The following is a 24,352-nucleotide window of genomic DNA, read 5'->3' on the forward strand; positions in this document are numbered from 1 at the left end:
ATGTTTACAGTATGACTATATGGTTTTAGTTTAGCAGGGGGCTGCAAGAAAAAAACCAAACCAACAAGAAGGGAAGAAAGACAGCTCAAGGTAAGTCACTTCTCAGCAAACACTTGAGAGTTTGCTCACCCAGGACCCAGGGTCCAAAATATATCGGCAGGCCAGAATAGTTCGTACTGGTGGGGGAGCGGCACTATATGTGAAAGAAAGCATAGAGTCAAATGAAGTAAAAATGTTAAATGAACCAAACTGTACCATATAATCTCTATGGATAGTAATTTCATGCTTGAATAATAAGAAAATAGCAGTACGGATATACTACCGACCACCTGCCCTGGATGCTGATAGTAAGTGTGAAATGCTCAGGGAGATTAGAGAGGCTATAAAAATATAAAACACAATAATAATGGGGGATTTCAACTATCCCCATATTGACTGGGTACAGGTCACCTCAGGATGGGATGCAGAGATAAAGTTTCTTGAAACCTTAAATGGCTGACTCTTGGAGCAGCTAGTCCTCGAACCCACAAGAGGAGAGGCCGTTCTTGATTTAGTCCTAAGCGGAGCACAGAAATATAGCTGAACTGATTAGTAATAGTGACCACAAAGTAATAAAATGTAACATCCCTGGAGTTGGGGAGGGGACACCAAAGTAGCCCACCATGGTAGCATTTAATTTTAGAAAGGGGTACTACACAAAAATAAAGAAATTAAATAGAAATTAAAAGGTATGGTGCACAAAGTGAAATTCCTGCAAGCTGCATGGAAACTTTTTAAAGACACTATAATAGAGGCTCAATTTAAATGTATACCCCAAATTAAAAAACATAGTAAGAGAACCAAAAAAAAGTGACACCGTGGCTAAACAACAAAGTAGGCACTTTGAGAGGCAAAACCACATCCTTTAAAAAGTTGAAGTTCAATCCTATTGAAGAACAGCTAGCCAAAGACTCAAAAAGTTACAGCAAAAAAATGTTTAAGTACATCAGAAGCAGGAAGCCTGCTAAACAACCAGTAGGGCCACTGGACAATCAAGATGCTAAAGGAGCACCCAATAAGGCAAGGCTGTTGCAGAGAAACTAAATTAATTCTTTGCCTCGGTCTTCAGGGACATGAGGGAGATTCCCAAACCTGAGCCATTCCTTTTAGGTGACAAATCTGAGGAACTGTCCCGGATTGAGGTGTCATTAGAGGAGGTTTTGGAACAAATTGATAAACTAAACAGTTATAAGTCACCAGGACTAGATGGTATTCACTCAAAAGTTCTGAAGGAACTCAAGTATGAAATCGCAAAACTACTAACTATGGTATGTAAACTATCATTTAAATCATCTGCTGTACCAGATGACTGGAGGATAGCAAATGTGATGTCAATTTTTAAAAAGGGCTCCAGAGGTGATCTTGGCAATTACAGGCCAGTAAGCCTAACTTCAGTACCAGGCAAACTGGTTGAAACTATAGTAATGAACAGAATTATCAGACGCAGATGAACATGATTTGTTGGGGAAGAGTCAAAATGGTCTTTGTAAAAGGAAATCATGCCTCACTAATCTACTAGCATTCTTTGAGGGGGTCAACAAGGATGTGGACAAGGGGGATCCAGTGGATATAGTGTACTTTCAGAAAGCCTTAGACAAGATCCCTCACAAAGGCTTTTAAGTAAAGTAAGCTCTCATGGGATAAGAGGGAAGGTCCTCTCATGGATTGATAACTGGTTAAAAGTTGGGAAACAAAGGGTAGGAACAAATGGTCAGTTTTCAGAACAGAGAGAAATAGGCCTTTACTGGGACCAGTGCTGTTCAACATATTCATAAATGATCTGAAAAAAGGGGGTAAACAGTGACATGGCAAAATTTGAAGATGAAACAAAACTACTGAAGATAGTTAAGTCCAAAGCAGAGTGGGTGACTGGGCAACAAAATGGCAAATGAAATTCCATGTTCATATGTGCAAAGTAATGGACACTGGAAAACATAATCCCAACTATACATACAAGATGATGGGTCTAAATTAGCTGTTACAGCTCAAGAAAGAGATCTTGGAGTCATTAGGGATAGTTCTCTGGAAGCATCGACTCAGTGTGCAGCAGCAATCAAAAAAGCAAACAGAATGTTGGGAATCATTAGGAAAGGGACAGATAATAAGACAGAAAATATCATGTTGCCTCTATATAAATCCATGGTATGACATCATCTTGAATTCTGCATGCAGATCTGGTCAGCCCATCTCAAAAAAGATATATTGGAATTGGAAAAGGTTCAGAAAAGAGCATCAAAAATGACTGAGAGTATGGAACAGCTTCCCTTTGAGAAGAGATTAATAAGAGCAAACGCACTCGGATACTCACCAATCCCAGACAAACTCCTGCTGTGTGCTGCTCTGTTGTCCCCCGCTGCTCAGCTGGTTCGCCGCCGCTCAGCTGGTTTGCGAAGCTCTGGCTATTTTTAAACAGCCAGGCTTCCCTGAAACAAACAAACAGACAGCCCCAGTGCCCGCCCCCTGCAGGCTACCAGCCAATCAGGCACTCGCTCAGGCTCTCACACTGCCCTCCCAGCAAACACGCACTCGGATACTCACTCAGCAAACACGCACTCGGAGGGGCGGCGAACCAGCTGAGCAGCGGGGGACAGCAGAGCAGCACACAGCAGGAGTTTGCCTGGGAGTTCGCCTGGAGTGAGCCCAGTGAGGCTTACATCTTGCCAACTTCTCTGAGGAAGCTCATAGTAAGAAGGTGATATGGAAGGGGGGGGGGGGGTCAGCTGTTGTGACCTGCACTGGATGTGCCATGTTTGTCTTTCTTCCACAGGACAGAAGCGACTTTGTCTGTACAAAGTGCAAGCTGGTCTCCATATTGGAAGAGAAGATTGAAGGTCTGGAGCAACAGATAACGACCCTGCGTTGCATATGAGAAACGGAGGATTTTCTGGACAAAAGTCAGGATAGGCTTCTACGGGCACAAAGCTCTAAAGATTTAGAGCAGGTTGCACAGAGGAGCCAAGAGGCCAGTGAAGAAGCTTGGCAACATGTGACCTCCAGAAGAAGAAGGGGGAATGTTCAGGTTCCAGCAACGCGGACACAGGTAACTAACCGCTTTCATGTTCTCTCCACAGGTACCGTTGCAGAGAGTGGACCAGATGATATGTCTGGGGGGAGAAAGCAGAAGGAGACTCCGCTGGTTGGAAGGCATGAGATGCGATGTCCTGAGGTTGGGAGTTCCACGACCACCACTCCCAAGAGAAGGAGGCGGGTGGTGGTGGTCGGGGACTCTCTACTCCGGGGGACTGAGTCATCTATCTGCCGCCCTGACCGGGAAAACCGAGAAGTCTGCTGCTTGCCGGGGGCTAAGATTCGCGATGTGACGGAGAGACTGCCGAGACTCATCAAGCCCTTGGATCGCTACCCCTTCCTGCTTCTCCACGTGGGCACCAATGATACTGCCAAGAATGACCTTGAGCAGATCACTGCGGACTACATGGCTCTGGGAAGAAGGATAAAGGAGTTTGAGGTGCAAGTGGTGTTCTCGTCCATCCTCCCCGTGGAAGGAAAAGGCCGGGGTAGGGACCGTCGAATCATGGAAGTCAACGAATGGCTACGCAGGTGGTGTCGGAGAGAAGGCTTTGGATTCTTTGACCATGGGATGGTGTTCCATGAAGGAGGAGTGCTGGGCAGAGACGGGCTCCATCTTACGAAGAGAGGGAAGAGCATCTTTGCCAGCAGGCTGGCTAACCTAGTGAGGAAGGCTTTAAACTAGGTTCACCGGGGGAAGGAGACCAAAGCCCTGAGGTAAGTGGGAAAGCGGGATACTGGGAGGAAGCACAGGCAGGAATGTCTGTGAGGGGAGGGCTCCTGCCTCATACTGAGAATGAGGGGCAATCAGCAGGTTATCTCAAGTGCTTATGTACGAATGCACAAAGCCTTGGAAACAAGCAGGGAGAACTGGAAGTCCTGGCACAGTCAAGGAATTAGGATATGATTGGAATAACAGAGACTTGGTGGGATAACTCACATGACTGGAGTACTGTCATGGATGGTTATAAACTGTTCAGGAAGGACAGGCAGGGCAGAAAAGGTGGGGGAGTAGCACTGTATGTAAGGGAGCAGTATGACTGCTCAGAGCTCCGGTACGAAACTGCAGAAAAACCTGAGTGTCTCTGGATTAAGTTTAAAAGTGTGAGCAACAAGAGTGATGTAATGGTGGGAGTCTGCTATAGACCACCGGACGAGGTGGATGAGGCTTTCTTCCGGCAGCTCGCAGAAGCTACTAGATCGCATGCCCTGGTTCTCATGGGTGACTTTAATTTTCCTGATATCTGCTGGGAGAGCAATACAGCGGTGCATAGACAATCCAGGAAAGTTTTTGGAAAGCGTAGGGGACAATTTCCTGGTGCAAGTGCTAGAGGAGCCAACTAGGTGGGGAGCTTTTCTTGACCTGCTGCTCACAAACCAGGAAGAATTAGTAGGGGAAGCAAAAGTGGATGGGAATCTGGGAGGCAGTGACCATGAGTTGGTTGAGTTCAGGATCCTGACACAGGGAAGAAAGGTAAGCAGCAGGATACGGACCCTGGACTTCAGGAAAGCAGACTTTGACTCCCTCAGGGAACAGATGGGTAGGATCCCCTGGGGGACTAACATGAAAGGGAAAGGAGTCCAGGAGAGCTGGCTGTATTTCAAGGAATCCCTGTTGAGGTTACAGGGACAAACCATCCCGATGTGTCGAAAGAATAGTAAATATGGCAGGCAACCAGCTTGGCTTAACGGTGAAATCCTAGCTGATCTTAAACATAAAAAAGAAGCTTACAAGAAGTGGAAGGTTGGACATACGACCAGGGAAGAGTATAAAAATATTGCTCAGGCATGTAGGAATGAAATCAGGAGGGCCAAATCACACCTGGAGCTGCAGCTAGCGAGAGATGTTAAGAGTAACAAGAAGAGTTTCTTCAGGTATGTTGGCAACAAGAAGAAAGCCAAGGAAAGTGTGGGCCCCTTACTGAATGAGGGAGGCAACCTAGTGACAGAGGATGTGGAAAAAGCTAATGTACTCAATGCTTTTTTTGCCTCTGTCTTCACGAACAAGGTCAGCTCCCAGACTGCTGCGCTGGGCATCACAACATGGGGAATAGATGGCTAGCCCTCTGTGTAGAAAGAGGTGGTTAGGGACTGTTTAGAAAAGCTGGACGTGCACAAGTCCATGGGGCCGGACAAGTTGCATCCGAGAGTGCTAAAGGAACTGGCGGCTGTGATTGCAGAGCCATTGGCCATTATCTTTGAAAACTCGTGGCGAACGGGGGAAGTCCCGGATGACTGGAAAAAGGCTAATGTAGTGCCAATCTTTAAAAAAGGGAAGAAGGAGGATCCTGGGAACTACAGGCCAGTCAGCCTCACTTCAGTCCCCGGAAAAATCATGGAGCAGGTCCTCAAAGAATCAATCCTGAAGCGCTTAGAGGAGAGGAAAGTGATCAGGAACAGCCAGCATGGATTCACAAGGGAAGGTCATGCCTGACTAATCTAATCGCCTTTTATGATGAGATTACTGGTTCTGTGAATGAAGGGAAACCAGTGGATGTATTGTTTCTTGACTTTAGCAAAGCTTTTGACACGGTCTCCCACAGTATTCTTGTCAGCAAGTTAAGGAAGTATGGGCTGGATGAATGCACTATAAGGTGGGTAGAAAGTTGGCTAGATTGTCGGGCTCAACGGGTAGTGATCAATGGCTCCATGTCTAGTTGGCAGCCGGTGTCAAGTGGAGTGCCCCAGGGGTCGGTCGTGGGGCCGGTTTTGTTCAATATCTTCATAAATGATCTGGAGGATGGTGTGGATTGCACTCTCAGCAAATTTGCGGATGATACTAAACTGGGAGGAGTGGTAGATACGCTGGAGGGCAGGGATAGGATACAGAGGGACCTAGACAAATTGGAGGATTGGGACAAAAGAAATCTGATGAGGTTCAATAAGGATAAGTGCAGGGTCCTGCACTTAGGACGGAAGAACCCAATGCACAGCTACAGACTAGGGACCGATTGGCTAGGTAGCAGTTCTGCGGAAAAGGACCTAGGGGTGACAGTGGACGAGAAGCTGGATATGAGTCAGCAGTGTGCCTTTGTTGCCAAGAAGGCCAATGGCATTTTGGGATGTATAAGTAGGGGCATAGCGAGCAGATCAAGGGACGTGATCGTCCCCCTCTATTCGACACTGGTGAGGCCTCATCTGGAGTACTGTGTCCAGTTTTGGGCCCCACACTACAAGAAGGATGTGGATAAATTGGAGAGAGTCCAGCGAAGGGCAACAAAAATGATTAGGGGACTGGAACACATGACTTATGAGGAGAGGCTGAGGGAACTGGGATTGTTTAGTCTGCAGAAGAGAAGAATGAGGGGGGATTTGATAGCTGCTTTCAACTACCAGTGAGGTGGTTCCAGAGAGGATGGTTCTAGACTATTCTCAATGGTAGCAGATGACAGGACAAGGAGTAATGGTCTCAAGTTGCAGTGGGGGAGGTTTAGGTTGGATATTAGGAAAAACTTTTTCACTAGGAGGGTGGTGAAACACTGGAATGCGTTGCCTAGGGAGGTGGTGGAATCTCCTTCCTTAGAAGTTTTTAAGGTCAGGTTTGACAAAGCCCTGGCTGGGATGATTTAATTGGGGATTGGTCCTGCTTTGAGCAGGGGGTTGGACTAGATGACCTCCTGAGGTCCCTTCCAACCCTGATATTCTATGATTCTATGAAGATTGGGACTTTTCAGCTTGGAAAAGAGATGACATAGGGGGGATATGATTGAGGTCTATAAAATCATGACTGGTGTGGAGAAAGTAAATAAGGAAGTGTTATTTACTCCTTCTCATAACACTAGAACTAGGGGTCACCAAATGAAATTAATAGGCAGCAGGTTTAAAACGAGCAAAAGGAATTATTTTTTCACACAACACACAGTCAACCTGTAGAACTCTTTGCCAGAGAATGCTGTGAAGTCCAAAACTATAACAGGGTTCAAAAAAGAAGTAGATAAGTTTGTGGGGAATAGGTCCATCAATGGCTATGAGGCAGGATGGGCAAGGATGCAAAACCATGCTCTAAGTGTCCCTAGCCTCCATTGCCAGACTGAATGGGCAACAGGGGATGGATCACTTGATGATTATCTACTCTGTTCATTTCCGCTGGGGCACCTGGCATTGGCTGCTGTCGGGAGACAGGATACTGGGCTAGGTGGACCTTTGGTCTGACTCAGTAATGGCTGGTCTTATGAGAGTGGTTAAAGGACAGTGCCAGGACAGGAAAAGGCCTGGGAACCAGAGATGAAAAGAACTGGGGAAGGTTTGCTAGCAGAGCAGTGTAAACTGGTCATGTATTCTGGGAGAACCAAGCACCCAGTACGTGGAGCCTACTGGGAGGAGAGGTACTAGAGACATGTGAAGCTTTTCAAATTAATGGTCTAAAAATTCTGAAAACCCTTCTTGGTGCGCCATAACGCCCTTGTGGCCAAGTTGGAGTCTGTTCTGTGGGCGGCTCCAGCCATGAAAAGGTGCACACAGAAACATGTCAAGGAAACTTCCTCCAAGCATAGGGGCATCAATTCCAGCCCTCACCTATTCCCCCCTCCCAAGTAAACACACACACACTGGAACAGTACAGTAATTATAAGAAAGGGAAATATTCATTTACAAAGCAATGGATGGAGAACATAGGGGGAGCAGTAAAATATGGTTACATCCAACATGAGGACCCGAGGGCCCAGTGGTACCACAATATAAAAGCATAGACGCTAAGCACTGCGTCTAGACTCAGAGTTCAGGAATCCAGGGGAGAATTCTAGTCCAGCAGTGAGTTTTGGGTGCTCCTAGTCAACTTTGATGACAATGAACTTTCTCCCAACCCCTCTGGTACCTCCTTCTACCGCTCCCTGCACATCCACACAGAGCAACAACCTCCCCCTTAACTAGCTACAGCCTTCCCCCTTATTCCCAGTGCAAGGTCACAAGCCTTGGTACCCATGGCTCCAGACAGCTCTGGGCAATAGTGATACTGAGTCCCACTGGTTGTCCTTCTCAGGTGATTTCCTCCTGGCTCCTGACATCGCCCAGCTGGCCACTCTGTCCCTTGCGGGCTTCAGGCTGGTTCTTGGCTGCTTCACTATGTAAGGGTCTGCTCACTGTAGGCCCTCTTGTCTGGACACACACACACACCTGTTGTTCTCTCTCTCCCCACACCCTTCCCCCTGGAACAACCAGCACTTTCTCACTCAGAACAAAGTTTTAAAGGGGTTTCTAAACCCCAAGGAGGGTAGATTTAGAACACTGAAAACAAAACAGAACAACCACCCACAGTTACAGAATTTTATCCTACTCTAGAAAAAAGTCCATAACACCCTTTGCTCAAAACAATGACCATGCGAGTGAGTCCTTTCTCCACGTTGGGGTCTTTGAAGAGACTGCAAATAGGTAATCAGCCAGGCAATGGATCTCCTCCCTGGGGTGAAGCTTCAAATGGTTGAGTTCTTTCATAACCAGAGGAGTTACATTAGCATACTCCCTCCTCTTAAAGAGTTCCCAAAGCCCCACTTGCTTTTAAAAGTTCACATTGGTTCAAAGAATCCTTTGAAGTTTCTCCCATTTTCCAAGGTTTACATTATTCATGTCTCCTAGAGAAGTTACATATAATCCCACCACAAGACAAACAATTGCATTTTTAATACTATGGACCTCAAAGGTATGAAACTTAATTCAATACGGTTTTATCCAGGAGATTGCCCTATTTGTCACACTTATTTAAGTAGAGGCAATGAGATATCCATTGATACAGTAAGTCTGTCACATAAATGTTAGAGAAAAATGTATCTAGTGTCAAAACGGCAATTTTTCCAGACACATTTTGTACTACAGGCCCATGTAGTAGCATCAAAAAGACAGTAGAGAGAAGGTAAGGGCCACTAAACCCTGGACTGTCCCCCAGTGCAAAAACATTCATACTAGGAGCAGCGGAAGGTCCCTAAAAGTGGGGGGCACCAGTGCCCTAACCATGGCCTCACCCCCCTTGCGCCAGCCCTTCCACCCCTAAAGCCCCCTCCCGTCACTCACCCTTACAGCCGGTAAAAAGGGGGGTGCATGGCTCCCTGCTCCCCCCACCCCCGTTTCAGCGCCCCTGATTCATGCTACATAAGTCATTCTGAGCTGGTGTAAAAGGGAGCAGAGCTTGTCTGTGCCTGGCCCGGGACAGCAGCACAACAAGGGAGAGGAGAGGTGACAATAAGCCTTTTCCTCCCCTCTGCTCGGGGGCCCGGGCACACCTGCAGCCTGGGCGCACCACTGAATGCAAGGGCTACACAATTCGAATGTCAGCGCCATTGCATGCTGCATTCTGGCCATGCACCACTCCTTGCTCTTCCGCAGGCCATGTGCTCCCCCTCAATGTATCTGCACCGCCCCCCTGCTGCGAGCTTGCACCTTCCAGACCCAGCTGAGCCTGCAATGTTTAATAGCTCTCCGTGTTCATCATCGCTTGCAGTGGGTGGCCTGCTGGTTGCCGGGCTGGCAAAGATACAAGCTGCGGATAAGTGCGACATGCTTTTCTAGTATCAGGTGTAGCCACAAGCTAAAAAAAAGAAACAAACCAAACAGCTAGAATAAATAGGGGACCCTGGAGTGAATCCAGCTAAACGAGTTTGGACACAGTCTTCGTTTCTTAATGATATTAAGAGAGTTGTCAACCTCCACCCCCAATTTGTTGTCTCCCTTTGAGCATTACATTTCAAAGCCTTTTTTGTTAGATTCCATTGTCACAGGACGAGCTAGAGGGCTAGCCACAGACATCTGCCGCCAAACAACTGCAGTGTGATCTCCACAGAGCTTCACGAGTCTGGCTGAGACCTGGGACCGCACTTATTAACAGCTTGTTTTAGGAACCTGGCAGGCCCGAGGATGAGAGGCTGGGATTATACAACTAGAAGCCCAGTGGGAGGCAGGAGGGCAGTGACCTTGCAGTACAGAGCAGTGGATGTGACTTCATTAGCCGCAGTCCGAGGGCCTTCTAGGCTGGGGAATTGCTGTGCTGCGAGAGGTCACACACGCTGTTTGTGAAGGCATCTGGGGTGTCTGTCTTTCACTAGCTGCAAGTTATTGCATTTTGTTATTATTACTGTGGGGAATTTAGTCTCAAATGCTTCGTTGTGGGGGCCTGATCCAAGAGTCTCATGAGAAAGAAGCTGTCACATGCATTAACGTTACTTCAAAAAGTCCTGACCCTTTGTGGACAGACCCCAGCTTTGCTGCTTGGGAGATGCATGAGTTGCCTTTATGGCACTGCCCTCTTTACTATGGCCCTATGGCAAAAACTCTAGACTCAAAGCCTGGATGACTGATGATCCCAATGAACAAGAGTGGAAGAGAAAAGAGCATTGCAGTGAACCTTAAAAACAAGCAGAAAACAATGGTCCCAGAATTTGCTCTACCCGAGGATACTGGCACGAAAAATTTCAAATTTTTGGAAGAAAAAAACAACAACTTTTGTACCAAACTGGGATGAAAGATCAGAAGTCTGAAACTTTTCAGAGGAGGAAAAGACAAGAAAATTCCATTTCAGAAGAACCAAACTGGAATCTTTAGTTGTCTGAGGATTGAGATGGGCAGCTGAAAGCCTGGGGACATGCAGAGCCTGGGGAAGTGGTGGCTGGCAGGAAACCAGGCAGGTTTGTGATAGAAATCTGCCTGGGTTCCACCGAAAGTTTCAAAAGTCGACACATTCCCACACAACATTTCAATTTTGACAAAAACCAGCATTTTCCAAGGGAGAGATGTTCTATCAGAAAATCTCCAATGCGCTCTGATGCTGGCATAACTTCCCCCATCCTTACTATCTACAACGTAACAGCTTCTAGGTTGGAAGCTGTTTCACCAGTCAAGGTAGGGAAGCATATTCCATGCCCAACCTCTTTCCTCGGGGTGTTATTTAGAACAACCATCACAAACAGAACAAAATAAAACAATTGAGAGTGCTGGTAACAATGCCAGAGGCTTTCCCTATGGCTGGCTGAAGCAGGGACGAGGAAACCACCTTCCTCTATACCCCATCAGTCGTGGGACAGGCACGGATCTCTTAACCCTTCCCAGCTGACTCCTTTTACCTTGGCACACTGCTTCTGGAAGAAGCTTCATAGTTGACAAGCACACAGCGGCTGGTTTAATAATTTTAAAAGTAAATGTGACCAGTTTCAGGGCTAAAGGAAAGTGACTTGTGGTTGTTAACCCTGTAACAGTCTCTAAGATGGAGAAAATTTAACTTGAGAGAGATTTATGAGACTGATAACAAACCTGTACCAGTAGCCTAACAATTCCATGACTAATTTAATGCCATTGCTAGTAACAGGTGTATGATTTTCAAAGGAGAGAGAACTGTGCTGTGGATAAGCATCTACGATTCCAGACACACACACACACACTCTTGAATGTTGGGAGCTCTCCCCTCTGTTTTCATATAGGGAATTTCAGCACTTTGGATTCTCATTCTATACAGAATGAGGAAGTACAGAAGCGCATGTGACTGAAAGTAACCATTTCCCTTATTCATGAATGTCACCAACATTGACTTCAAGCTCAGGGCATATTCTAAGCTAAAGCTGGTGAACTATTAATTGGAAATAGAACTGGTTAATCATTTTTAATCTTAGATGACAATCTTAATGACAATGTGTTTGGAAATTTTCACTAAAAAAGTCACCATCCTGCTTAGCTCTAGTTATGAATAACAGCCAACTAATGCAACCCTTACCTCTTGCTGTGAGCTGTCTGCGTACAGACACCAATTCAGTCCAACCCTTATGAACAACAAGAAGCAGTTCATGCAAAACCCACCCTGTCAGCCGAGGGTGGGTTTCCACAAGCAGCGCCCTTTGACCATTCATGACGCCGATTACCTGAATGGCAGAGTATCGCTCTGCTTCTTGACTCGGCATCTGAACCTTCATGAACTAGAAGAGAGTAGATCAGGGGTAGCCAATCTGTGGCTCCGGAGCCCCATGCGGCTCTTCAGAAGTTAATAGGTGGCTCCTAGTCTAGGCACCAACTCCGGGGCTGGAGCTACGGGCGCCAGCTTGCCAATGTGCCCTGAAGGGGCGCTCACGGCTCAACGCCTGGCTCTGCCACAGGCCCTGACCCCACTCCACCCCTTCCCGCCCCCTCCCCTGAGCCTGCCATGCCCTTGCTCTTCCCCCTCTCCCCCAGAGCCTCCTGCACACCACGAAACAGCTGATCGGGAGGTGCGGGGAGGGAGGGGGATGTGTTGGCGGCTCTTATTACTGTGGCTCTTTGGCCATGTACATTGGTAAATTCTGGCTCCTTCTCAGGCTCAGGTTGGCCACCCCTGGAGCAGATAGCTGGGTGCATGTATATGTGTATTTATTCAAAGAACAGCAATTAATAAAAATTAGTACAAAATCTTGTCTACCTGATGACAAGCAGATGAAAAACAGATGAAAATACGGCCAAAAGATGGTTGCTTTAAACACTCATTTATAATTCATACAAATGTTAACAGTGAATTTGTTGCAGAATTCACCCAATTCCACTCTGGGCAAGGTTTGTACTCTGGGAAGATGCATTTGGATTGTTCTCTCTCTCATACTGTGTCTGGAGTTAGTGTGATGCTTCTAGGTTAGCCTTTTCCATAGATTATTTACGTTATCTGTTCAGAGATACATCGATTGTTTCATGTGTGCAATCATGAACTCCTATATATTCCTGCCAACTTGATATATCTGTATCTGCTCTCCAGTGATTTGTGTATTATGATTATTAGCCTTGTAGCGGTAGGTTTATAGGTTAATAAACTGTGCGTGTGAGAGAGAGCATGAGGGAGCATGGTCTCACTCTTAAATGAATACAAGGAACATAAATCTGACCCAGCCTTTGTCTAGATTTAATTGCCCCTACAAAATTGTTACTTGTTCTTCAGATTGTAGACACACTAACTAGTGACTCATTCCTTCTTTTCAAAGCACTGTTTGTTTATGATCGTACTGTGTATAAAGGATTACAACTGTATTTGGAATGGCATTGTGAAGCTGTGCTGTGAAAAGTGCACCATGCTGGGTAAGATTTACGTTTTGGAGAGTCTGAGATAACAGAATTTAAAAACAAAATTAGACAGATAGCTATCACTGCAGAACAAACTGAGATGGAGACCATCTAAATCAGCAGCTCTAGGGCCAAATCTGAAGCTATCCAGGACAGAAGCTATTACTGAGATTTCCCCAGGCTTAGATCTTAAAAACAAATTGAGGTGATTTTATTGCTTATAGAAAGTCCTGGCTTCACAATCCCATGGATTGAGTTGATCATAAATGGCACAGGCTGCAGCACTGCAAATTGTTCCATTATTTATTTTTAAGATTTTATACTGCTGCCCATCACCGTAGTATCAGAGCCCCTTCCTCGTAAAATCAATAGCAAAGTCCCTAGTGGACTTCAAAAACGGAGAAGAGCCTGGAGATCCCATGGTGTCAAAACTCTGTTCGGGGTGGGGTTGATTATTGTTTGGTTTTGGGATGGGGTTTTTGGTGGGAGGGTTGGTAGAGGTTTGGGAATGGAAGGGTATATGTATTGTATACGTCACTTATTATGGAACGTCTTTTTTCTAGTGGAAGGTTTTACAACATTTCCTAGAAAAGGAAAGATTCTGGATTCACCTGATCCCCTCTGGAAGACTGTTCCTTACCTGGATCCCCTGGATAGAGAATGCTTCGGCCACAGGTCACAGGCTTCATCCCGGTGGATCATAGTTGTTACAGTGGTTCAGAGATCAAAAATTGATCTTTTGATGTAGCTGGGGCTTGATCCATTAATTACTTTTAAAATTAGGACCAAAGTCTTAAACTGGCACCAGAAGCTGCTGAGGAACCAGTGGAGGGACTGGAGCATAGGCCTGATGTTCTGAGAGCAGCCTGAGCCATGGAGAAGAATCGCTGTGGCCACGTCCTCATCCGGAAGGAAGGGATGAAGTTTCCTACCAAGACAGAGGTGAAAGAAGGCAATTTTGGAAACTGATACTCCCTGGTCATCCAAGTTTAGTGAAGAATCAAAGAGGATCTGAGACTTCACAGATCGTTGATGAATGGGGGTTGTAGCCTTCAGTGAAAGATGGAGATAAAATATTGGCGAGTTCTTCAAAAATTTCCCCTTTCCAACCAGTATCACTTTGGTCTTTTCCCCTTGGTTCAGCTTCAGCCAGCTGCTCTTCATCCAGGAGTTAAGTTCTTGTAAGTGTAACCTTTCTGGCCAGGTGTTGTCAGCAGCAACAAGGGCTGGGTTCAAATAGCTAGAGGTCCCTCTTAAAATAGACACACTCCAGAATTTCTAGAATGACTAAATACTATCCCTGAGCACCCTCAGCAGCCAGATTTCTCCACGCACAAGAACTGAGTTTGTGTATGAAACAAAGAAAACTTTTTTAGGGAAAAGGGCACACAGGCATCAACTTAAGAAAACACAGCTACAGTCTGTATGAATGATCAATAGAACCTTCGCCCAAGGTAACTTTGTCAGTGATGGAGAATTCACCACGTTTACCAATGTTTAAACCAAGATTGTATTTTTTTTTCCCAAGAAAGATATGCTCTAGTTCAAACAAGAATTAATCCAGAGAAGCTCTACGTCCCTGTGTTAAACAGGAGGTCAGTTTAGATAATCACAATGGTTCCTTCTGGCCTTGGAATCTGTGACCTCAATTCTCCATCTACTGGGGTGAATGTTAAATGCCCCTTTACCACATCACTTTCTCCTTCCCTATCCACTAAACCCCACTCACAGTTTGATCAGTCAGTGGGTAGCACAGTCCTAGAGTGCCCAGGTGCACTCAGGGAGGCCTATTTCCAGTGCCTTGGGAAGAGCTGCCTGGTCCTCTCCTGAGGCTCCACCACCTAACACAGCTATAGTGATTCCACGTTTAGCTAGTGGTCTGGTAGGAGGGGCCTCACCAGAGTTCACTGAGCTCTGCTGCTGTCCTCTGCATCATCTCTTATGAAAGAGGGCTCCCAACAGCACTGAATCCTCAGTGGAAGGTGACCAGTAGCATACAGGGCCCTTGAGTGGACTCCCTGACAGTAAAGATGCACTCCTTACCACAAGGTAGAAGCTCTTATTTATCTTAATTTAGTTCCACTATCTGGCCAATTCTGAGTTCTTGTGCAGTTATGGTGACTCCTAAAGTGTCATTGGAGGAATTCTGGGTAAAAAACTTATTCAAACGAAGCTATCACTGTAGCCATATTTTCCCTTGTTCACCAACAGATGGGAGCAGCTGAGACAGGAGCAGAGCTCCATCTAGAGCTTCAGGCCATCAGGCTTCCATAGATATTCGGACACATGAGTGGTGGCAATGGTTGCCTCAGCTGAGAATGTTGAGTATCTTTGGCATACTGTTTGCAGCTGCGCTCGTGGTGTCTGACTTCCTCTCTTGCAAGGGTCTCATGTCGCTAGTGAAAAGAAGCCAAGGTAGTATGAATCCATGACGACACAGGGGCCTTAAGTGGTACTTAAGTAGTGCATAGACCTCAGGCTGGACCTTTGCACGGGGGTGAATTTCACCCCAAACTTTCCATTGGGCATTACAGTTTTGGTTCCTTAGTTAGCCAAATTCCGTATTATTGCTGACCACAGCATACACACCCAGAGAGGGGCTGAAGCTGATGTGACATTTTTAAATGAATATCAGAAGTAAAGTAATAATGACGTGACTGATGTTCACGCAAACAGCATAGATGATGCTCTATCAGATTCCATACTTCCTGAATATAAATTTTTTGGTTTCTGGAATGATAGTGGTTGGGATAGTTTGTCTTTTTTTTTTTTTTTAAAGAGACATATGGTTTGATGTATAACTTTCAGGAAGAAGTTATTTATTTGTAGTGGTGTTGCTCTCACTTACCAATGACACATTAGATGCTAACACAGTTTGTATTATATCCTCCTTGTCATCTTACTGAGAGTCTCAGCCTGAGATGTTTAGGAGATTTCACTTTGACAAAGTCATATTAAATATACTTTGATTGTCTTTCCTTTTGGCTATGCTTCTGTTTTATAGATATTATAGATCATTAATTACAAATGTAATCTATATAAAATGGAGGAGGAGAAAGAAAAGATTAACTAGCCCTGCATTTACACATATTAAAATGCCTTTGAAGTCAAGGGGGGAAAAAAAAGAGCTTGGATTTTAAAAGGTCACGTCTGGCAGAGATGGTTGATTTTCAGACAGCCACCACGCTCTCCCTACAGCAATGGATGGAGAAAAGCAGCTGTGCGGGCACTTTTTGCAGAAGTTTATTAGAGTTCGCTACCTTTTGGAAAGATCAGGAAGAGGCAGGAGTTTGTTGAAGACTGTAATTTATTATTGACTTCCTGACACAAAATGGAAAACCCTTCACTCATGTCAATACTGATTTCTAACGTTCAGCTGCCCTCTGCTGGGTTGTCGTTTGTTTGTTTTTTAATTTAAACAAGGTCATTTTCTTTTCCATTAGTTTTTCCTCTAAGTTTTCCTTAAACAGATTTACTATAAGAGTTCCAAATCCAAACACTGCTTTGGAACAAGCTGCAATCATTATTTTTAAAATATACAGATGGATTGCATGCAGTCAAATTCCCCAAGCTTTTCCTAGCGTTGCCCACGTAGACAACAGAGTAAGCGTAGAACAGCAGACCAGAAAAAGGACAGAACAATGAGGCTTTTCATTCTGTGCAACAGTATCGTTTTGGATTGAAGCCACAGAAAGCTGTTTGTCCAAACCTCATCCTTCCAAGCCTGATAAACAACCACATTATGAAACTCTTGTTATTCCCCACAGGATTGAAACTGGAAATAGTCCCCCGTTGAAGAGTGAGAGGCACATTTTCAAAGTTTTCTAGGATATTAGTGAAGCAGCTTCCGCTCTGTTTAATTGGAGTCATGTAACCAAGCTCCACCCTCTCCCACTAACACACACACACACCCATGAGCTGCTGGTAAATGGCACATTCTTAAAATGAACTTTTCGTGACTGGAATTAACTCATTACCCACAGATATTTTTTTTTTGCCCTTTTTAGAGTCGTAGTATATCAATCTGCCTAGCTACTGTGAAATAATCCACATTACTTTTCAGTAGCTATATGGTAATCTCATTAAGCAGTAACGGTTAATACATGATCATTTGCATTGACCTTACAGCTTAACTTTCTGAGCACTACAGCTCCAGAACTTTCTCTCATTAAAGTCAACAGGCTTTGTGCCATTTACTTCAACGGAAGCAGGCTCACTCTCTGTGTTTCTGGACAGAGACGAGATGAGCACCAGCAGCTCCCACTGGCTTCAGCAGGAGTGGCAGATGATCAGCATCAGACCCTATGTGCAGTGGTCACCATGAAAAACTCAGCATTTACCAACAGTTCCTGCAGAACAGCACCTATGATGCTACAGTTATTTCCTATTCGAAGTATAGGAAGAAGCTGTGCTATACTAGAACCACTGCATAGTACCTGTCGGCACAATTCCCTCCCCCTTTTCTCCAGCACATAGCACCTGATATGAGCTTATACCAAGTTATGACAGCCCCCTCTTCTGCTGGCTTAGCAATGTCTTGTTCATGATGTCTCTCCAGATGGTCTCCCATCCAAGACTCTGCCTATTCTGCTCTGCAGGGAATAGCAGACAGCCAAGGTCCAGGGACACCACATAGGGAAGTAGGGTGGAATATGATGCCCCTTATGTTGCTACGTGACCATGGAGGCTGAGATGCAATCTAGCCCCTTAGCATCAGTTAATGTAATTAAACATAAATTGCTGTAATACTGACAGTTTTCAGAGTAGCAGCCGTGTTAGTCTGTATTCGCAAAAAGAACAGGAGGACTTGTGGCACCTTAGAGACTAACCAATTTATTTGAGCATAAGCTTTCGTGAGCTACAGCTCACTTCCTCGGATGCATAAAAGTGGCAAATGCAGTGAGGATGTTTTTATACACACAGATCATGAAAAAATGGGTGTTTATCACTTCAAAAGGTTTTCTCTCCCCCCACCCCACTCTCCTGCTGGTAATAGCTTATCTAAAGTGATCACTCTCCTTACAATGTGTATGATAACCAAGGTGGGCCATTTCCAGCACAAATCCAGGGTTTAACAAGAACGTCTGAGGAACGGGGGGGGGAAAGGGGGAGGTGTAAGGAAAAAACAAGGGGAAATAGGTTCCCTTGCATAATGACTTAGCCACTCCCAGTCTGTATTCAAGCCTAAATTAATTGTATCCAATTTGCAAATGAATTCCAATTCAGCAGTCTCTCGCTGGAGTCTGGATTTGAAGTTTTTCTGTTGTAATATCGCAACTTTCATGTCTGTAATCGCGTGACCAGAGAGATTGAAGTGTTCTCCGACTGGTTTATGAATGTTATAATTCTTGATAGGCTTGAATAGAGACTGGGAGTGGCTAAGTCATTATGCAAGGTAACCTATTTCCCCTTGTTTTTTCCTCCCCTCCCGGATGTTCTTGTTAAACCCTGGATTTGTGCTGGAAATGGCCCACCTTGATTATCATACACATTGTAAGGAGAGGTTTCAGAGTAACAGCCGTGTTAGTCTGTATTCGCAAAAAGAAAAGGAGGACTTGTGGCACCTTAGAGACTAACCAATTTATTAGAGCATGAGCTTTCGTGAGCTACAGCTCACTTCCTCAGATGCATATCGTGAAAGCAGGACAGTGGGGTGGGAATAGGTATTGTTTCATATTCTCTGTGTATATATAAAGCCTGCTGCAGTTTCCACGATATGCATCTGAGGAAGTGAGCTGTAGCTCACGAAAGCTCATGCTCTAATAAATTGGTTAGTCTCTAAGGTGCCACAAGTCCTCCTTTTCTTATTGTAAGGAGAGTGATCACTTTAGATAAGCTACTACCAGCAGGAGAGTGAGGTGGGGGGAGAGAAAACCTTTTGAAGTGATAAACACCCATTTTTTCATGATTTGTGTGTATAAAAACATCCTCACTGCATTTGCCACTTTTATGCATCCGAGGAAGTGAGCTGTAGCTCACGAAAGCTTATGCTCAAATAAATTGGTTAGTCTCTAAGGTGCCACAAGTCCTCCTTTTTTTTTTGCTGTAATACTGTGAACAAACAAAACATAGAATTGATTCAGGGTAAAGTTCTAAAAAGTTGCCTGCCCGTTGAAGAAGGCCCCTAGTGTTGGAGCATTTCGGGACTGGTGCAGGTTCTTAGCTGCTAATCTGTCTGCCTAGTTACTACTGAGATGTAGGATGTATAAATAACAGGAATGTCTTTCGCTCATGAATTGTGTTATCCTCACAGCAGCTGCATGAGATGGAGATTACCATTCTTCCTTCTTCTACAGAGAGGGAATGGAGAGAGAGGGAGAACTGCTCCCAGGCGGACAAGAAATATGCAGCAGAGCCAGGAGCTGGACACGGGTCTCTTCCTTCCCAGTCTAGTGCATTGAGCACACAAGCCACCTTCCTCCCAGTAGCCAGCATCTTCAGAAAGGAATAGACTGTCTCCACACACATCCTGATCTAGTTCAGTAGTCTCAAGGGGACAAATATTTGTGCCAGAAAGTCAAAACAGTCACTATCCTATTCAGGTATTAGAACAAACATTACACACAACCGTGCAATGTATTTCCCATGCATGTTTCAGATCATGATGTCAGTATTATGGCATATGCCCCTGTTTGTTATATCTGCTTGTTGTCTTAGTTTATACTTGGATTGTAAACTCTCCAGGGCAGGAACCATCTTTGTGTTGTGTGAGTGTCCAGCGCTTCACACAAAGGGGCTCTGATCCCTGATTGGAGGCACTAGGTGCTACCTTGATACAAATAAACAACATACATTGTAGAAGTTCAATTGTGCAGGTCTCTCCGCTATTCATGAGCAATGTGACTGTGTTGAAGTCAATGGGAACACTCATGAGAAAGTGCTCATAAATGTGAGTTATGCTTGCACAACCTACCCCTAAATCATTAGTAGGGGCAAACATTACTTAAAAAGTGCTTGCTAGGAAGTGCTCCCATATGGTATTTTGTTATCTTAGGAGGAAAAGGACGTATTAAGCCTATGAAACAGAAACATATTGAGATGCTGTCCCAATTAGACTGCTTAGCGTCAGAAAAGAGCTGACTGAATACTGTTCTTCAAATAACGTCACTACATTCTCCAGATAAATTCGACAACAAATTTTCACTATTAAATCCCAAGTGTACAAAATATATTCTTTTTTTTTTTCAAATAAAATATCTGTCAATGTTTCTTCCCATTATTCAACTACCTTTTCGCTGTCACCACTGCAATTGGGCAGAATGAAACTAGTATTCATTCCCAGTAAACTTTAATTCATTTATTCATTACCATTACAATTTCTTTTTGCTGTACAACTTTACTAGATGTCAGTAAAAAGCTGGCAGAGAATGCTAGGGACGCTCAGGTGGTTGAATGAGATGCACCTCATGGCACTAAAGAGTAAAGATTTTCCTAAGATTATTTCTCAAAAGTCCTGTGTAATCAAGGGTTAGAGAGGATTGGAAGAGAATCAAAATTGGTATGGTATAAACCATAAACCCATGGAATTAATTCTATTACCCTCCTTTAATTCTTGATTAATCAAGTCCCATATCATCCGCTCCATTATCTTACCCAGGATCGAAGCAGATGGGCAGGCCTATAATTATCCAAGTCATCCCATTTACCCTTTTTAAATACCGGCACAGTATTCTCAGAAAAGTCAGAATCAAAGGCAGAAGCTGTATTTTCTATCTTTGCTGTTCTTTTCTCTTCTCTTGAGGGTTTGGTCTTGTGTTGTCTTCAAGAAAAGAGGACTGGACTTTAAGAGCTCCAGCCCAGCTCACCTATCTTCTTCTCTTTTCCCCAAAGAGGACAGTTATTAGCATCTAAACAACTGCCAAGTGGGGAGATTCCCTTCTAAAAACTCACTCCAGCTAGAGGAAAAGAGAAAAAAGGAATGCTGTTAAAAATGAAAAAACTTTTTAATAATTTAAATGTCTAATGCTTTCACTGTTTTTCCTTCTTTTCTGTATCTTTACTATAAGGCTACAAGGATTGTTCGCAGTGTATCTGCCATGGCACTAAGCAGGCAGAGGTCTCTGTATAAACATGGTACGGGGTTTGGTAAAGTTGGACAGTAATATTAGGAAAGGGTCATGTTAACACCTTTGACTCTTTGGCCCCATTCATTCAATTGCAATTAATTCAACATAGCTTTGGGCAGGTGAATAGTTGGTGCACCCCTTTTCACCTTTCCCGACAAGCTGACATGGTACCTGCAGATGGAAAGTGCCACAGACACTATGGGGCATTAAGTGTTCAAGCATAATGCAAGAGTGCACCAAGACAGTGCAAAACCCTGAACCTATTCCTTCCTCCACATACTCTGTCCTCCCTAACATACTTCTTGAAAGTAGAGTGCTCTAAGTTCCTAGACATTACCCTATACATAAGCACAGTATCATACCATATCCCCCTATTGGGGAGCTAGCTGTCATAACATAGGGAGCAGTGTGACATTTATAACTCAGGAACGAACGAGTGCCAACACATATGGGTTCTTGCTTCGCTGTCTGGTGTTAGTACAGGCTGGGTGTGGCAGGAGAAATACAGTCTTGGTTCTGGATTAGGTTACAGGAGCAATAACCTACAGGCAGTAAGAAAAGTGCCAAGCCCAGGCATACCTATAGCATTACTCACATGTGGATGCATGGCTAGGGGCAGAGGGGCCCAGCCGTCTCGACTCAACAACAAAGTACAGGAGATATCACATGAAGTTATCAGGACACAATAAATGTGGATTCCAGCTGAGCCATTGAGGAGACACTTACTCTGGCAGACGAAATTGGACTTTCGCTACTTTCAGACCATGGATATTGGAATAGGGCACAGAGTTTCCATACTGATAACCACCTTAGGACGCTACCCAGCCAGAGGCTCATGATGCGAGAGCTTTACTTCGTTAGCCCAGCATTTTATGTATATCTTCATAGGGATTGTTTACTGTCTGCCAGAAATGCAACAAATTGTAGTATGTAACAAAAGGTGTCCTATCCAGCTGGACTTTTAGGACAAATAATTCCAGCATTCCTAGTGTATCACATCACCTGTAGCTAAATACCTCAGGGCAAGACTGTTCCCTGTCCTACACAGGTGTCTAAGGGGACGGGGAAAAAGCACAAGGAGCCTTCACCCCACAGTCCCCTCACAGGGACCGAATGTAATGTGGTACTTGGTACCAGGAATATGGGCCTAATCCAAAGACTACTAAATCAACAGAAAGATTCCAAGTGCCTTCAGTGGGCTTTGGATCAGGGTCTATGTAACGTAAGTGCCAATGCTGGCAAATACCCTTCCAAAGTGGGCAGGACCATCCCCCCACCCCCTATCTATCAGCACAGCTGGCCTTGCACAGAAGGGAGCGGCATTTCTTCTATGATGGCAATTTAGGTCCTTCAGCGCATGCTTGTGATCCCTGCTGCTCCAGGAAGGGCTGGCTGACTTCATGCATAAATGTTCCAGGTAGGGTGGCGTACTGCCACCTAGAGCCAAGACAGGGCCATCTCAAGACACACCATGCCCTTTATGAGGATGGAGACACATCCCCGATAATATCAAACGGCCCAGTTCTGCAACTCTTATTTGCGCTGAGTCAGTGGGACTAACTCTCTTAAGAGATGCTCAGTGTGGGTGGTATTTGCGAAATTGGGCCCACACTTTGTGGAGTCTATTGCTATGATGGAACAAATGGGGAATGAATCCGTCTTCCAGTTTGGGACCACAGCATCATCTAAAGGTGTAACTCCTTTTGCATGTGAAACACGTATTACATAACAAAGGAATTCAGTGTGAATGAATAATGGAAGAGAATTTTTTCTTTTCTGAGTGAAGAGATTGTGTACTTTTTGTTCCTAGTCTTGATCATGTTCAGTCAAGTGCTGATTTGGAAAGATTATTCCGGGTTAGCCGCTTTATTGAGTAAACACTTTAATTATGAAAAAGCAGGAAATAGCTTTACAAGAGACAAAATAAAGGCGGCTTTTCTAGCATTCTTCAGTTTAGAGTTGAAGGCTCCGTTGAAGAGATGCTTAATGTGTTGAGGACATGGTTCAGGGACAAGAATTTTCACATTTTAATCAGGAAAAAAATAGTTCTGGCTTTCAGAAGGTACGTCACCAAGTCAGAATTAAGGGAACAAGACAAAGACGCCACAAAACCAGTGGTGAGTTGGAGCTGGTTCACACCGGTTCGTTAGAACCGGTTGTTAAATTTAGAAGCCCTTTTAGAACCGGTTGTTCCGTGAGGGAGAACCGGTTCTAAAAGGGCTTCTAAATTTAACTGGCCAAAAGTGGCACCTTAGGCACCGACTCCACGGGGAAAATTTGGTGGGTGCAGAGCACCCACCGGCAGCTCCCCAGCCCACCCGCGGCCTCAGCTCACCTCCACTCTGCCTCCTCCCCGAACGCGGCGCCCCGCTCTGCTTCTCCGCCCCAGGCTTCCCGCGAACCAGCTGGTCGCGTGGGAAGCTGGGACAGGCTGAGAAGCAGGCAGCGGCTTCCCGCTCAGGCCCAGGAAGGCGGAGCCGAGGTGAGCTGGGATGGGGGGGGGGCGAGGATGGCCGCCCGCACCGCAGCTGGTAACCCGGGGGTTAGGGGGGGCGCAGGGGAACCGCTCCCAGCCCCAGCTCACCTCCGCCACCCTCAGCCTAAGTGGGAAGCCGCCACCTGCGTCTCAGCCCAGGCCCCTCCCCCGGTTTCCCACCGAACAGCTGATTCGCGGGAAGCCGGGGAGGGGGGAGGGCGGAGAAGCAGGGTGGGGCGGTGCGTTCAGGGGAGGCGGCAGAGGCGGAGCGGAGGTGAGCTGGGGCCGGGCGCGGGGTGGGGAGCTGCTGGTGGGTGCTCTGCACCCACTAAGTTTTCCCTGTGGGTGCTCCAACCCCAGAGCACCCAGGGAGTCGGCGCCTAAGGTGCCACTTTTGATGTGATCAGTGGGGGGAGCAGCCGCTCCCCCTGTTCCCCCCCAGCTATGCTCCCCCGCCCCTAGGAGCCAGAGGGACCTGCCAGATGCTTCCTGGGAGCTGCCCCAGGTAAGCACTGCCGGGACTCCCCACTTCACCCCCCGGCAAGTGCCTCTGGCTCTTAGGGGTGAGCACCCACTACAGTGGCCCATGAGACCCTCCTGCCCGGTTCTGGGGGCAGTCAGGGGACAGGGGAGGGGGATGGATGGGGCAGGGGTCCTGCGGGGGGCATCAAGGAATGCGGGGGAGTTGGATGGGGCAGGGGTGGGCAACGACCCCCTCGTGGGGGGAGGAGGGAACCCGTTGTTAAGATTT

The sequence above is a fragment of the Lepidochelys olivacea genome (assembly GCF_965140295.1).
Source record: "Lepidochelys olivacea isolate rLepOli2 genome assembly, chromosome: 6".
Lineage (NCBI taxonomy): Eukaryota > Metazoa > Chordata > Testudines > Cheloniidae > Lepidochelys > Lepidochelys olivacea.